We start from the raw sequence: 17,493 nt of genomic DNA on the forward strand, positions 1-17,493 counted from the left end.
TGATTGGCGGAGCCCGGGGGACCCCGAGGGCAAGGGTGAGCTCCGCCCCCAGACTCCGCTGTCCAGGAGGCTGCTGGACCCAGAGCATCTGTGGGCGGGGCCTGGGGCGGCAGGGTCCGCCCGCTCCTCCTATCCTCTCCCAGGGCGGGAAAGGGACTGCAACATACCCTTCCTACCTGATGTGGAGTGTTGGAGGAGCAGACCCGAAGGCCAGGAGCTTCCTCCTGCCTCTTAACATACTTTAGAATTCTCGAGCCCTGACATGGAAGCCACCTAAGTGTCCATCGACAGGTGAATGGATAAAGAAGATGTTGCACATATAAACAATGGAATATTATTCAGCCATAGAAAGAAACGAAATCGAGTTATTTGTACTGAGGTGGATGGACCTAGAGACTGTCATACAGAGTGAAGTAAGTCAGAAAGAGAAAAACAAATACCATATGCTAACACATATATGGAATCTGAAAAAAAGAAAAAAAAAGGTTCTGAGGAACCTAGGGGCAGGACAAGAATAAAGACGCAGACGTAGAGAATGGACTTGAGGACACGGGGAGGGGGAAGGGTAAGCTGGGACGAATTGGAAAGTGGCATGGACTTATATATACTACCAAATGTAAAATAGATAGCTCGTGGGAAGCAGCCGCATAGCACAGGGAGATCAGCTCAGTGCTTTGTGACCACCTAGAGGGGTGGGATAGGGAGGGTGGGAGGGAGACGGAAGAGGGAGGGGATATGGGGATATATGTATACATATAGCTGATTCACTTTGTTATAAAGCAGAAACTAACACACCATTGTAAAGCAATTATACTCCAGTAAAGAGGTTAAAAAAATACTTTATTTAAAATAAAAAAGAATTCTCGAGCCCTGACACCTGTGGACCCACCACATCAATCCTCCCTGACTATAATAAACCTTTTCAGTATTAGGTAGAAGAAAGGCATTCCTTTTGATGTGATACCCATTGTTCAGTAGCTGGTTTTCATTAGGTGGACTTTGCAGAATCATGTCTTTCCAGAAACAAGGCATAATCACGAATACTAATGGTCCTAGCCCCTGAGCTCCACCAACGTGTGTTAGGGCATTTCAGACTGGGAACCAGCAATCCACAGGCCCGGAGAAACCTAAGGTCTTTTTGTTGGTGTTGAATCAGGTGTGAGTTTATCACTCAACATTTACCGTTCTCAAAATCTAATCCCAAGAGCTTTCCAAATTTTGAAACCATAGCGATAAGGCATTCAAATGAAACTGAGTTTAGTTTTGATAAGAGGAATAATGTGCTGTGAAGGGAGGGAGAAATAGAACCTGGACATTTGAGATAGTATTGGTCTTTGATTCAACAAATAAGTTCTGCATTTTAAAAGGGAATCTCCTTTGCCTTACCTAGAAAAAATATTGTCAAAATATTAATGATCATCCAGAGTTTTGTTTTTCATAAATGTCTTACTGAATTTTTTTTTCAAATCTGAGAATAAGCAGTATGATTTAAATAGCTTATTTCATTAGCTCTTCTAGAGTTCAGCAGGTGCTCTGTGCGAATTGTTCCATTTGTAGATTTCTTTTTTCTTCCTTTTTTTTTGGGCCGAGCCGTGTGCAGCATGTGGGATCTTAGTTCCCTAACCAGGGAACGAACCCACAACCCCTGCAGTAGAAGCTTGGAGTCCTAACCACTGGACCACCAGGGAAGTCCCTGTAGATGTATTCTCTTTTTTTTCTTTTTGCAGTACGCGGGCCTCTCACTGTTGTGGCCTCTCCCGTTGCGGAGCACAGGCTCCGGACGCGCAGGCTCAGCGACCATGGCCCACGGGCCCAGCCACTCCGCGGCATATGGGATCTTCCCGGACTGGGGCACGAACCCGTGTTCCCTGCATCGGCAGGCGGACTCTCAACCACTGTGCCACCAGGGAAGTCCCTGTAGATGTATTCTTGATGTACTTGTGGGGAGAGGTGAACTGCCCGTCCTCTTATTCCTCCATCTTGACCCCTCTCCTCATTAGCTCTTAATGTGGGCTGAGTACCACATTAGCCCTAGGAGCTGCATGCCCACATTATTTTAACTTATTTTTCATTGGCCTCCCAACTTACCTCCAGATTCATGGGCCATTACTATTAAATCTCTTTCTAGTGCTCAAATCAAACCTTTAAGTTGAATATGGATTTATAGCTCCCCATTCTTCAGTCTCCAGATGTAACTAAATGAAAGTACACTCCTCATTACCACCTCAGCAACAGCAGGAACAAACAAACATTTAGTGTCTGTATAGTACCTGTGGGTCATTGCTCCAGTCTCTTCAGGGTTTTCAATTCATAGGATTTAATCAGTTTACCTCCAATTCTTTCATCTCTGTGGGAACTAACTCTATGCCTTGCATAGAGTGAAAAATCAATAAATGTCACAGAAATATTAACGTTTATCTTTATGGCAAATACTTAATGAATGCTTACTATATGCCAGAAACTGCACTAAGCGCTCTGCACATATTAGCTTATTTATTTTATTTAAAAAATGTTCTTATTGTAGTATGGTTGATATACAGTATTACATAAGTTACAGGTGTACAATACTGTATAGTATTCACATTTTTTAAAGGTTATACTTCATTTACAGTTATTATAAAATATTGGCTATATTCTCTGTGTTGTGCAGTATATCCTTGTAGCTTATTTTATACAACAGCGTATTGAAATACTTGTTTCTCCAGCCTGCTGGGCATCTAATGAGAGGTAGGTAGAAATATTTGAGGAAGGAGTCACTTACCAAGTAAAAAGATAAAACCTCATGAGATGAAGGCTTTTCTTTTCCCTGTTTGTCCTTCCTTCTGCCTGAAATGTGTATGCAATGACGGAGGGCAGCAGCCATCTTGTGACCATCAAGAATGATGGCCCAGGAAGCCAGAGGAACCCCACCTTTAGCAATTTTCTTGAGCCCCTCTGGCAGGGGAGTTCTGCCTATCTCCAGACTTCTATCTTCTGAGATAAGACTCTCACTCATTTAAGCCATTGTTTCCAGGTTTTGTTACCTGCAATCCTAACTGGTACCATAGCTCACATGCATTGAGTGCTACTATGTATCAGGCACTGTTCTGGATGGTAAATATACATTCACTCATTTAAGAGGAAATTAACCCAATGTTTTCATTTACTCTGCTGCTAGCTGTTTCATGTATAAGAAACAGTCCTCTTAACATACTTGACTGCCTCCCCTAAAATAACACGTTGGACATCTTAAAAGCTCTTCTCCAAGTTTTCGCCAGTTATAAACCAGTGATGAAGCACAAAGGCTTTGGAGTCAACTGACTGGGGGGTGACCCCTGGTTTTCCCAACGTGTGGTCTTGGGCAAGGTGTTTAGCCTCTCTAAAGCTTGGTTTCCACATCTAGATAAGGGAGATTAATAACAGTACCTATGCCATTTAAAATTTTCCATTTTAGAAAGAATTCACTGCCTGGAAGCCAGTAAGGTCTCAATAAACGTGAACTATTCTGCTGACATCTTTTCCCTTTTCCACTGATAGCAAAGAGAAGCCTAACTCAGCCCCATTAAATCAGTCACATCACGGTTGCATTCATCAAGAAACACAGTCCGTCACTTCTTCCCATCTCTTATTTTCTCCTCAAGGTAAGAAAACACACCCAAGTTGCCGTCAGGTTTGAACAGTGAACACTGAAGGACTCGTGACCTCATAGTAATGTAAGCTGCCCAACATCTTTTAGGTAAGTAGCAGATCGTTTATGCATAGCCTCAGAGTCATGCCGCAGATGGAAAGAGCAGGGCTAATATGACTAATTTGGTCTATTTTAATTGTATCACAAATGCTATAGTAGTTAGTGCTAAAGAATTTGCCAATTACATTTAAATTTGCAATTTAATTTCTTCATGGTTACCTTTTGGTCAATGAGTAAAATATAGGTAAGAATTGCCTTGGATGCAGTTTAGGTTAGGACAGAGAAGGGAGAATGATGCTATATTTGGCACAGTATGTGTCGACATCGGTTGTCTATGTGTTAATATGTCACGTGTGGGTTAGGGATCCATAAGCTATCAAATAATATTTGTCTTAAGCAGTCAGTGTATGTGAAGATACTTTTCTTGGTCCTGTGATGTTTAAATAGACTAATTGACTCCATTCCAACCTTTAATATATAATTTTAAATTTGGAATTTCACCAAAATGTGAGATTTTTGTAAAATGTAAATTACATCTTGGTAAATGTAAAATTAGGCCTGACACTTGAAAGAAGATATGTTGTTCACCATAAAACAGAACTGTTTAACTTTTCTTCATATATGAAAAGGTCAGTCATAATATGACCCTTTATACTTCCATTGGGACAAAACATTATCTTTCATTCCTTTGACAAATTCAAGGTAAAGTTAAGACGGGGGAACAAAGGGAAGACATAGGAGGCAGGAGAACAGAAAGCAAAAGAAGAGAGAAAGAAATGTTTGGAGAGGGGAGGAAAATGTTCTTATCTGAACTGTGATATCCTGAACCATTTTTGACCACAGAATAAATATTTGTAGATACTGATTTCCCAATGCAAAATGACAAAGACCAGTAAAGGGAGGTTAAGCAAAACACTTAAATTGGGAGTCAAAGTTCGATGTAAAGAAAGGGGACATTAACATAGATAGGGAATAATCGCACCCCTCCACTATATATTAAAGAAGAATTGAACCAGAGCTTTTAGGAGTTTATTTCTCCATTCTCTGGAGATAAAGTCTTTTGCACACATTTGGAATGCTGGAGCGTATTCAATATGGAAACTGAAAGAAATCTCAGTGACATGTGAGGCAATAACAAAAATTTGTCAGCTACTGGCTAGCTCAATAAGTAAAGGATTTTTTATTTAATTCTTTCAAAGTTGTGGCACCTATGGCAAGATGATGCTGGAAAGAGAATAATTTGTTAATAACAAATCTCCAGCAATGCAAATCTCCCACCAGACCAAAAAAATGCTTTAAGCAATTTAGGTCAGAATTAGGGGTTTTTTTCTCTCCTCTCTCCAAAACAGCAAGCATATAGTAAAACCATATTATTTCAAACTTCCCACTTTATACAAAATTAAATTCCAGGTGAATTAAAAATCTACACGTGAAAAAGCAAAATTATAAATCTTTTAGAGGAAAATATAAGTGAATATATTTATGACTTCAGTGTAGGAAAATATTTCTTTCAAACAAACACAAAAGCTCAACTCATAAGGAAGAAATATTGATATACTCACCTACTGAAAATTCACAAAAAATTTTATTCAACAAAAGGTACACTAAACAAAGTGGAAGAAAATGTCACATACGGGAAGAATATAATTTCTGTGCATAAATCTGGCAAGGGATCAGTATCTAGAACAGAAGAAGAACTCCTTGAAATCTATAAGAAAAAACATACATCCCAATTAAAAAAGAAAAAAAAAAGGAGATTACAATCGGCCATTCCCCCAAGAGGAAATCTGAATTGCCAAGAAATAAATGTTAAGATTTATCCCAAGTAATGTGAATTAAATCAGAGAAATTGAAATTAAAACAATGGGATACCATTTCCTAGTTATCAGACTAGTAAAAATTTAGAAGTATGATAATATCAAATACTGGCTAGTATATAGAGAAATGGGAACTTCCAGACACTCCCCTCACCAAAGGCACATATTCTTGTTAGCAAAGAGTCGGGGATGAAATCTATAGTCCATGAGACACTTCAGTAGCTTTAGCATTCGATATGATAATCCTTATTTTTGCTTAAGCTAGCTGGAAAGGATTCCACTTAGCTGCAGCAAAAATGGTGTTAAAACTACGGTTACGTGTCAGTTCTTTGCTTGCATTAGTGGAACCTCATAATGACTTCGAATCAATTGTATTTGATAAGAGTAATGAAAATGGCATTGTCTGGTTGCTTCTTGAATGTGATTATCCATTCATGCATGCAAGCGTTTACTCCTATTTACTCATCAAATATAATTGAGTGCTCCCATATATATGGAATCTAAAAAAAAAAAAGGTTCTGATGAATCTTGGGGTAGGACAGGAATAAAGATGCAGACATAGAGAATGGACTTGAGGACACGGGGAGGGGGAAGGGTAAGCTGGGACGAAGTGAGAGAGTGGCATGGACATATATACACTACCGAATGTAAAATAGATAGCTAGTGGGAAGCAGCCGCATAGCACAGGGAGATCAGCTTGGTGCTTTGTGACCTCCTAGAGGGGTGGGATAGAGAGAGTGGGAGGGAGGTGCAAGAGGGAGGGGATCTGGGGATATACGTATATGTATAGCTGACTCACTTTGTTATACAGCAGAAAGTAACACACGATTGTAAAGCAATTATACTCCAATAAAGATGTTAAAAAAAAAAAAGAAAGCCACTATACTTCGAACTCCCAGTTTCGTCTAGTGCAGCGGTCCCCAAACTTTCTGGCACCAGGGACCGGTTTCGTGGAAGACAATTTTTCCACGGACCGGGCGTGGTGGTGAGGGGGTGGTTTTGGGATGATTCAAGAGCATTACATTTATTGTGCACTTTATTTCTATTATTATTACACTGTAATATATAATGAAGTAATTATACAACTCACCATAATGCAGAATCAGTGGGAGCCCTGAGCTTGTCTTCCTGCAACTATATGTTCCCCTTTGGGGGTGATGGGAGACAGTGACACCGAAGTGTGTTGCTTATGTCCATCTAACTCTGCAATCTCATTTTAGTTGTCGTCACTGCAGAAAACCCTGCTTCACAAAGATAGGATGATGGAAATGGAAGCAGGCTTTTCAGTGCTTTTGTGGCAATCTCAGGATATTCCGCCGTGACTTGAATCCAGAACGTGCGGAGATTTGAAGTTGTCTCAAACATACTTTTAAGGCCACCGTCATTTGCGATCTCAAGCAGTTGATCCTCTTCTAGCACGGACAAAGTCGATTCACCAGGTTTATTCACAAATGGGTCACAGATCCATTCCTTCCCAGTTCGGGGGCTCTTTTGTGGTTGGGAAGTAATGCTCAAACTCTTTTGAAAGCTGAGATAGATGAGCAGTTTTGAAGGTTTCATGGTCTCGTTGGATAGCTGGTTGCCACATATTGTACAAAGTGGGCTTGGAGAATGTGAATCACCTGTTGCAATGAACCTGTAATTTAAGTAGGACTCTTGGTATTTTCTTTTAAATGCAGCTTTCTTTTTGTTGGCAGCCTTAGAGTCTTCTGCTGTCTCATCATTGGGTCTTCCCCCTTTTCAAAGAAGCTCTCCAGCAACATTTGTTTTTTTTACCCATTTTGGCTAGGGTTAGCTTGTGGCCTTACCAAAACTGTGACTGAGACAAGTGCGCAGTGCGGGGAAAGAGGCGCAGATGGAAGTGGTAAATAAAATAATGGGCAGGCCATGCGTGGACTAAAATAAGTGTCGAATTCTGACTTAAAGCCTGCCACCAGATGCAGCTTAATTGTCACTTGCCACTCACTGATAGGGTTTTGATAAGAGCCTGCAAACAATTGATTTATTATGGTCTCTGTGCAGTCAAACCTCTCTGCTAATGATAATCTGTATTAGCAGCCGCTCCCCAGCGCTAGCATCGCCGCCTCAGCTCCACCTCAGATCATCAGGCATTAGATTCTCATAAGGAGCACGCAGCCTAGATCCCTCGCATGCGCTGTTCACAGGTTTGTGCTCCTATGAGAATCTAATGCGGATGTTGATCCAACAGGGGGCGGAGCTCAGGCGGTGGTGAGGGTGATGGGGATCAATGGCTCAGTCGGTGGTGAGGGTGATGGGGATCAATGGCTCAGTCGCCCGCCGCTCACCTCCTGCTGTGCGGCCTGGTTCCTATCAGGCCATGGACCAGTACCAGTCCATGGCCTGGGGGTTGCGGACCCCTGCTCTACTGGACTTTTTGTTTATAACAGCCCCTCCCGACTTTCCCTTCTCCTCAACAAAACGTTTCTTCTCCTTCTTTGCTGGACTTGCATGTGGTTTACTATAGTTGCGTGTCTTGAATTGCAGTTGTTTTCTGCTCCCAAATAAACTTGCTTTGCTGGTATAATAAAGAAAAATATTGAGTGCTCCGCTATACTAGAGGCAAGGTAGTAGGAATACAACTTCCTGGGAGATTTCAGACTTCAGCTTAAAAAATTGTTATAAAATGTTAATAGAGGCTTCCCTGGTGGCACAGTGGTTAAGAATCAGCCTGCCAATGCAGGAGACACGGGTTCGAGCCGTGGTCTGGGAAGATCCCATGTGCTGCAGAGCAACTAAGCCCGTGTGCCACAACTACTGAGCCTGCGCTCTAGAGCCCGCGAGCCACAACTACTGAAGCCCACCGGCCTAGAGCCTGTGCTCTGCAACAACAGAAGCCCACGCACTGCAACGAAGAGTAGCCCCCACCCACCGCAACTAGAGAAAGCCCACACACAGCAACAAAGACCCAACTCAGCCAAAAAAAAAAAAGAACAATTTAATAAATGGGATGCTTTCAGCTGCAAGAATGAAAAAACTCAATTTGAAACAATAGGGAAACCTGGCATTGGACAGAACTGTAAGTTAGAGGTAGGTAGGGCTGGATGCAGGAAGGTATAAGCCATCTCTGCTCTGCATCTTGGAAATGTCTGTGGCCCTACCTTGCATTGACTTTGTCTTCAGTTTTCTCTCCAAGTTCTAAGATGGCGGTTCCTTCCTCATGTTCCACAAGAGATAGAAAATCTCTCTTCCAACCTTGGAATAAAATTTCCACCCTTCATTTGATGAGGTCCACTTAGGTTACATGTCCATCTTTGGAACATTAACAGTAGACAGGGGAAGACCATGCACTGACTCAGTTACTGGTAAAGAGCATGGGATTAGGAGGTGTGGTTAGGAACAATGGTTCTCAAACTTTAGTGGGATTCAGAATCACCTGGGGAGCCCCATGCCCAACATTTCTAGATAACATAGTAGGCTGAGGATAGGATGTAAGAATTTGCATTGCTAACAAGTTCCAGGTGATGCTAATGATGTTTGTCTGGGGACTACGTGTTGACAATCACCAGCCTAGACAAATCATGGTCTATCCTAGGGGCTGAAGATGGGGTCGGCTTCCAAGCCACATGGGCTATATGTGTGAGGGGGTGAATATCTAACCAAAGTCAGGAACTCAGTTCAGAAGGAAGAAAGTTGAAATGAAAGACTGGAAGGCAATCAACAATGTCTCCACTCTTTAAGCAACAACATGATGTCTTATAGAGTTTATAGATTACTAAGGATACAAAATGAAAGAGCGATCTAAGTTAGGAGGATGTGATAACATGATTATAAGAACAAAGAGTTTTCAGTTCAAGATTACACTATCATTTAAATAATCAGTTTTTAATCAACAAGTATATATACAAGTATATATATTCTTTTTCATATTCTTTTCCATTGTGGTTGATCCCAGGATATTGGATATAGTTCCCTGTGCTATACAGTAGGACCTTGTTTATCCATTCTCTATAATAGTTTGCATCTGCTAATCCCAAACTCCTAATCCATCCCATATCCCCACTCTCCCCTCCCCCTTGGCAACCATAAGTCTTGAACAAAACTACTTTAAAACACTGTCAAAGAAAATCTCAGTTTCCATGGGTAACCACTCCAAGATGTACCAAACCTCTCTAAAAGCAAATCACTCTGATGGCTTATTGAAGGTGCCACAGTCAAAGTCAATTTCCTGGTTTTTCCCACATACCATGATTAAGCTATGAACAAATGTAATTAAATGATTCTCATATAACCTTTCTAAGAATTCCTATTCTGACTACTACAGTTGAACAGAATGAGGGCTGTGTGATGCCTTATACCCAATAGATGCTTAAATATGGTTAAGGCGGTACGCAGCTGAGGAATATAATCGCGAACACACAAAGCTCTATATGCAATCAGTCAAGCATTCTGAGAGACTAGGATTTTAGCAGTTTGCAGACAACTCCTTCAGGAATCTGAATGAATTATTTGAGGTGCCGAATCACCAATGATGTTTATTTCTAATTCGATTCAGTTCAACTTCCTAAACACTTTTTGGATGGATGCCTGTGAGACTCCAGGCTCTGTACTATTTAGGGTTTGATACTTTAATGTTGAGGACTATTAATAATATTTAAGATTTTAAGACGGTTTTTTTAATCTTCTGGAACTACACTCAATAATTTCATTATAGTCTAAATGAATAAAAACCTAGTAACGCTAAATGTACGTTTTCATGACAAATCTCATTCAATACCTGCACTTACTCGTATTTTCCTTATTTCCAAAGCCATCTCAATGCATTAGGTGCATTCTAAGAGTCCCTCCTTTCCACTAATCTTGCTTTGAGGCCTGTATAATGTTAGGGAAAATACTACAGGGCCCCAACGTTTTCCCCCAAAGTGTTTACTTTGTTTTTTTAAAAATAGTTTCTTCCATTCTCTTGTTTGTCCATAACTGGTCCATGAAGCCTTGTAATTGTGTAAATGCATAGAGCAAAAATCTGCAATTATGATAAAAATATGTCCTTAAGTTGAAAGCATGAGTTATCAAAGACAAATGGGTGCGGGCTCCTGCACCAGAATGAATCTGCTCAATATTGACATAGCGAATTGTCCGGAGGAGATTAAACTGCAACTCGAAAAGCAAGCAGAGGAACAGTGAGTGACAGGGCCTTTATGGGGGGGCAGTGCCTCCCAGTGGGAGAGTTCATCTTCTTCCTCAAAGAGACGCCTTCAGGGATCATGTAACTTGAATTCCCTGTGAATTCAGTGTCATCTTAGCTTGACCAGCTCTGGAAGAACATATTAACCTCCGCTTGTGATTTTCAGAAAACCATTCTAATTTAGCAAGTAATTAAGGGTCACATGCAGGATAAAGAGCTAGATAATCTTGGATTACCCACAGGAAGCTTTGTCTCCAAGGCAACCCCCCGATGGAAGGGCTGTTAATTCGAAGGCCAGTCGGTTAATGAACTGGGAATGGTAACTGGCTCTCAGACCCGGTCGAACCAGGGAAATGGAAATAACAATTATATTGCTATTGAATGATTCAGTGGTAGAAAATAAATGCTTCAAAAGCCAGCAGAGGCAGAACATTTCAAGAAAGGATATAATTGTCACTGTTCTGCTAGACCAAGCCTAGGGATCTAAAATTAGCTTATCTTGAATTCAAGCAATGCCAATCTTTATTTATGAATTTTAGCCTCATCTCCAGCTGAATCCTCTGGTTTCAGTGCTTTCTATGACCTAATTACCCCACAGCCTCATTTCTCCAGAGGGGCAGCCTCAGTAACCAGACCAGGCTGGGAGGGTGGCCCAAGGGACATTTGGAAGAAGAGACAAAAGTGGCATTGTCCATCAGAGTCTTTGATATCTCACGCTGGGCTAAAAAATAAGATAAGGTTGCACAGATGAGCACCCTAAGAGGATTTTTAGGCCAGGTTGGTAAAGGTGGAAGGGAAGCATGCAGCCGACCTAATGAGAGAGGCTGGGATAAGATGAGCAGAAAAACAAAGGCAGCCCCACTCGGAAAACTCAGAGGGACAGAGTGGAAAATTGAAGTGCCCTTGCTGATTTCTTATGGCTCCTCTCTTTTTATTTTTCCCAATGGCCAAGTTTGGGTCTTACGTTCTCCATAAAGCTTTCTACAACTCTTGAGCCCTTATTTACTTCTCTTCTCTAAACGTTCACTGAACCACATTTCACACTCAACTGTATATTCTGTTTCAAGGCTTATTAACAGTTTCACCTGCCCTGATTTTGTGTCTCATGGCTTGTAAGTCATGGTATATTTATTCAGTATTCTAGAAACATGTACTGAGACTCAAGGGTGAGGTGGGCACCATGCTAAATGCCGGCGATACAGAGATGAATAAAATGTGGTGTCTGACAGAAGGACCTCACAGTGAAGGGAGTGAAGGAGGCAGGTAAGCGAGCAGAAATGTGTCGTGAACTCTGAGAGGGATGTAAACACAGCTGGACGTACCTCTGGTGCTGTATAATTCTTGGATGTTCCGTACCAAGAAAGAGAGCTAGTGACACGAAAGATGATTTATCATCAAGGCCAATGGCATGGCTGACGACAACGCCGTCAAGAAAAGTTTTGAGTACATACTGGCAGTGAAAACTTTTAGCTCATAATCACCAAGTCAAGAAAAAGAAGAAAAGCAGAAAGTAGTGAATTTCTGGGTTAAGGTAGAAAAGGGTAAGGAGCAAGGAAGATATTTTGGTGAAGATTTACTCTAGCCTCCTTGCCAGGAATATAAGACCAGCACGATGTGTTTTCAGGGTCTGCCGAGGTATACATCCTTCTGAGCTAATTCTTCCATCAGGACGGATTTGAGTGTGTGAGAGAGGAAAGTGAGCCCAAACCGACCAGGTGTAGATGACAGGAAATGGAAAGAGAATTCACTTTAAATGTGGCACTAAATTGGAAAAGGACAGGTTTCACAGTCATAGGGAACTAGTATTAGGATTCCATGAAACAAATGTAAAGGCTGATGGGATTTATGAAGATTGGATGTTTATTTAGGAAACTGTTTTAATGATAAAAGAATGAAGGACCAATTTTGACAAAAAATGAGAAAGACCAAAGGACACCTATGGGAATCCCTCGGTGGTCCAGTGGTTAGAACTTGGCACTTTCACTGCTGGGCCCCAGTTCAAGCCCTGGTTGGGGAGCTAAGATCCCACAAACTGGGTGGTGTTGCCAAAAAAAAAGAGAAGGAAACGTATCTGACAGACTAAAGCTCAGAATGCTCTGGGGAGGTGAGACCCAAGTAAGATCACTGAGGGAGAAGCAGGGCGCCAAAGAAGGGCCAAAGAAATTCGGAGTCTTCAGGCCCAAAGGCAAAAACGAGAAAATGAGATGTCAGCTCTACCGAGGGAAATTGAAAACGCTTCCTTGTATAGTGAAGGCACTCGAGTGGGGAAAATGTGCTGCTTTATTAGATGGGGCACAGGAAGCTCAGACTGGAAAGAGATGACTCAGCTATGTTCACGCAGCCACGTGAGTTTACAGACGGAAATGGAACAGGCAGAGGTAAGGGGGCATCTTGTTTTCCTTTCTCTATTTGTAAACAGATATAAAAGCACTGGGGTGGGAAGGGAGGTAGATTGAGAGCAGAGACAACGAACACGCCTGTTGGGATGTACAGTCGGCCCTCCGCATCTGTGAGTTCTGCATCCTTCGATTCAATCAACTGCAGATCAAAAATGTTCGGCGAGGGGCTTTCCTGGTGGCGCAGTGGTTGAGAGTCCGCCTGCCGATGCAGGGGACACGGGTTCGTGCCCCGGTCCGGGAAGATCCCACATGCCGCGGAGCGGCTGGGCCTGTGAGCCATGGCCGTTGAGCCTGCACGTCCGGAGTCTGTGCTCTGCAATGGGAGGGGCCACAATAGTGAGAGGCCCGCGTACCGCAAAAAAAAAAAAAAAAGAAAATTTCAAATTGTGATATCAATAAATGCTGCAAAAACAAGGAACAACAATAACAAAACAAACAGAAATGGGGTTGAGAGTGTGATTGGTGGGGCTGGGTGGACAGGGCGACCCGGTGCTTTAGGTAGAGGGCTCTGGGAGGGCCTCTCTATGGGGGACACATCTGATTGGAGGCCTGAGGGGTAGAGAGGCAGCCAAGTGAGGATCAGGGGCAGAGTGTCCCAGGCAGAGGGGACAGAAAGCACAACGTCCCTGGGGCTGGAAAGGAAGCGTGGAATGACTGGAGTGTGACCGACGGACACAGAATCTGTATTTTAACAAGATCCAAGGGATGAATGGGTGTGTGAAACTTTGAGAAGCACTGCTGTCATCATATTTGTGTTTTTAAAAGACTCTAAGAAAAACCTACGAAGACGGTTATAATTTTCTTTCTTTTTTTTTTTTTTCGGTACGCGGGCCTCTCACTATTGTGGCCGCTCCCGTTGCGGAGCACAGGCTCCGGATGCTCAGACTCAGCGGCCATGGCTCACGGGCCCAGCCGCTCCGCGTCATGTGGGATCTTCCCGGACCGGGGCACGAACCCGCGTCCCCTGCATCGGCAGGCGGACTCTCAACCACTGCGCCACCAGGGAGGCCCGAACTCGTGGCTTTTTTAACATATTTGATGTGTTTCATTTTATTTTATTTTTTAACATATTTGATGTGTTTTCATCCACTTCAGTTATTACCCTTAATGATGCTCAAATCATTCTTGTGCCTCCTGAGTCCTGTTGATAGAGTCCCAATAATCTTTGATAGCTTTCTTGCTTTCTGAACTTTTCAAATCATGGAATCTTAATTTGCATTTCTTTTATTAGTAGTGATGTACAGGGGCTTTTCATGTATTTCACTGGGTGTATTTTGAGTTTGCAGCTAACCAATGCGTGGGCCAGGCAGGTGGTGGGCTGTTCTTAAGAGCACTGAACTGTAAACCAGGAGACCTGTTCTCTAATCTTGCCATTGGAATGACCTATAAGGAAGTCACTTACCTTTTAGGATCATTTCTTCCTTATCACATTGTGGGGGGAGGGTGCCTCTATAATCTTTAAATGTCCCTCTCAATCTAAAATGCTGAGATCTTAATTCCTGGATCTCATGTGCCCCAGAATTCCTATAAAGATGTTTATCCAATAAAGTCAATTGAGTAATTGTATTACAGAGTTCAATTTAATTTCTGTCTGGGAAAGTTACTTTACCAAATTTATTTGTAAAACAAAAAAAAATTGTTAGATCACATGTTCTGGTTTTTAAAATTATTATTAAAAAACATGGTCCCTCACAGATGTAGAGAACAAACGTGTGGACACCAAAGGGGGAAAGTGGCAGGGGTGGGTGGTGGTGGTGGGATGAATTGGGAGATTGGGATTGACATATATACACTGATATGTATAAAATAGATAACTAATAAGAACCTGCTGTATAAAAAATTTTTTTAAATAAAATTCAAAAATTTAGAAAAAGAATATGGTCCCCGAATTGGTAGAGGCTGCATTGATTGACCCTCGTGCTTGCTCTTTCAGAAGCTGCAGCCACCTGGCAAAGAGCTTGTCCAGCCTCCTGCTGAAGCATCTGCTGAGGCTCTGCAGATTGCTGCATGCCCTCCCTCCCCCAGCCCAGTCGCCCTCCATCCTCAGGTTGCTCATTAACTCATTAGAAGATGCTTTGATAGCAGCTGTTGGGGAGGTTCTGCTGTCTGTAGCTCAGGGTTTTCAAAGCACCTGCCTCAGCGTCACCTGGAGACCTCGGTAAACATCTCCTACAACGTCCACCTACTAGGGCATCACACACGGTGCTTTTCTTCCACAGCATTTATCACAGCACTGGGAATCAAAGCACTACTTGTGCAAATCTTTGTGTAATGCCTGCCTCCTGCAGTGGACAACAAGCTCCATGGGGGCAGGCTGTGTCAGATTTTGCTTCCCTTCCTAGCCCCAGCACTCAGCTTGGGCTTTGGCACCTTGCAGGCATCCCAGTATTTGCTGGATGCTGAATGCATGGGTACCTGAGTGACCAAATGAATCAATTTGATGGAGAGCCAACCGGACACACAGAGACTTTCCTCTTGATGTACGAATTGTCCATGTAAAATGAAAAAAGGATTTGTCCCCAACTTAGGGCTGACGTGTAGGTCTAGGTGTCAGTATATGTGTGTAAATGCACGTATGTGTATACTTCAGAGGAGGTGGCTGGCCGGCTCCTGGTCCTGTGGGGCTGCGTGTTATTAGGGGGAAAAAAAGCACTGAGCTGGAAGGTCGAAGATCTGGAGTCTGGTTCCAGTCATGGCGGCCCGGGTGATTGTGAGCACATCACGTCTTCATCTGCAGAACAGTGGCACCTGTAGGGATCCTTTTAGTGCTGTGAGTCTCAGATTCTGCATGTGAGGAGTGCTGTCTCACCGAACCAGAGCCAAGATGCTGGCAGGCTGCCCTCTCAGCCCATTAATGCCATAAATGATGTTCATCCGAAATATCTCCCCCTACACCAAACGCTTCCTTAGCTTTCAAACCGAATGCTGCATCTCTTTCCTTGCACATCATTTTTGCCTTTTGGAACTCTGCTTGCCAGGCTTTCCTCTCTCATTCTCAGTCTCCTTGTGTCAGCTTTAACTGACTGACTCCCAACTGTCAGCCACTGTTCCAAGCACCTGACGTGGATCAACTCATTTCACAAAGACAGAGTGCAATCCCACAAGGTTCTGTGCATGTATTTACAGGCCGACCCGAGGCATGTCAGTTTTGTATGTCATTGGTTGACAAGCTCTAGTGTGGCTGGATTTTACATTAAGGCCGCATGTTTTGAAAAGGTCACTTAAGCACTTGAATACTTAGGTGGGAATGGAAGACATCCTGCAGGGTCACTGCCCTAAAGTCAGTTATAATGTGTCAGGAAATAAACCTTCAAGAAATATTTGACAACAATACGAGATAATATATAAAGTGCTAAATCCCTTGGCATACTTTGTAAGTCCTCCAAGCAGTCACGGAAGGGAGAGTTGAATGAGAGCCTGTGTAACCCACGTGCTTGATGCTTATCTCTGAGTCTCCATGGCATCTTTACTTTCCATGAGGTCCTGTGACACAGCAAGAGCAGGCTAGCCAGGTGTGGCGCCCTCAGGAAGGTGCTTCTGGAAGAACACGCTTCCACAGCATCTTCTCTCCTCCCTGCCACACACTCCATTCTGATTTCTTTGCTACTTACAAAAATTAGACAACGTTACTTTGAATGAAGATATTAAAGTGCTATTTTTCTTATGATAAAAATGATGAAGCCTCATTCTAAAGATTTGGAAAGCATAAAGGAAACGCCAAAAAAATTTTTTTTAAATCAGAACACACCCAACTCTTAGAGGTACGGTGGGTAAGTTAATTCTGCCTTCATTTCCCCAAGTCATATTCCTTAAAGATATTTTCATAACCACGTTTCACTCTATGCCTGTGATGTAGAGGAAGGTCTGAAAGGAAGGGTCCTCTCCGCAGCCAGAAGAAGTGGCAAGTCTCATCCAATAGGCTCAAGAAAAACTTTCGCTTTGAGAGGAGGGACAAAGGTCAGCATGACGCCGGCCTGTCTCCATACAAATTTCTACAATTTTGAAAGGGACTCAGAGTTGGAACGTAAAGGTTTTAGCCTGAATTCAGGTCCACGATGGGAATTAAAGGGGCAGGAACAGCCAGTCTAACCAGATTATTCCCCTTCTAGCTAACCTGTGAAGATGCTTTGGAAAGATTTTTACATGAAATATCTCGATTGCGCCCCTTTCTTTCCCATCAAACCTTTCCCTTTCACCCTCCTAGATCCACACAAATGACAGCTTTATTTTTTGTCAAGCTACACTTTATAAGTTTTCTTTCTTTTTTTTGTCTCATTAACTCCACTCCCTTGGTCTCCCCAGATTTTCCAATGATTAAAGTAGTGGGCTTTTTAAAAAGGCCTCCAATTAGCACCTCATCAGCTCCAATTAGAGGAGACAAAAGCCGTGTAAAGATAACTCAATGAGAGAGGCCCGCACAACCTCATGTAATCACTTAAGACAAGCATCGGGCATTCTCTTTGCTAA

Source organism: Delphinapterus leucas, chromosome 14, assembly GCF_059928025.1.
Source record: "Delphinapterus leucas isolate spDelLeu-1000000601 "Yukka" chromosome 14, BTC_Dleu_Yukka2, whole genome shotgun sequence".
Taxonomy (NCBI): domain Eukaryota; kingdom Metazoa; phylum Chordata; class Mammalia; order Artiodactyla; family Monodontidae; genus Delphinapterus; species Delphinapterus leucas.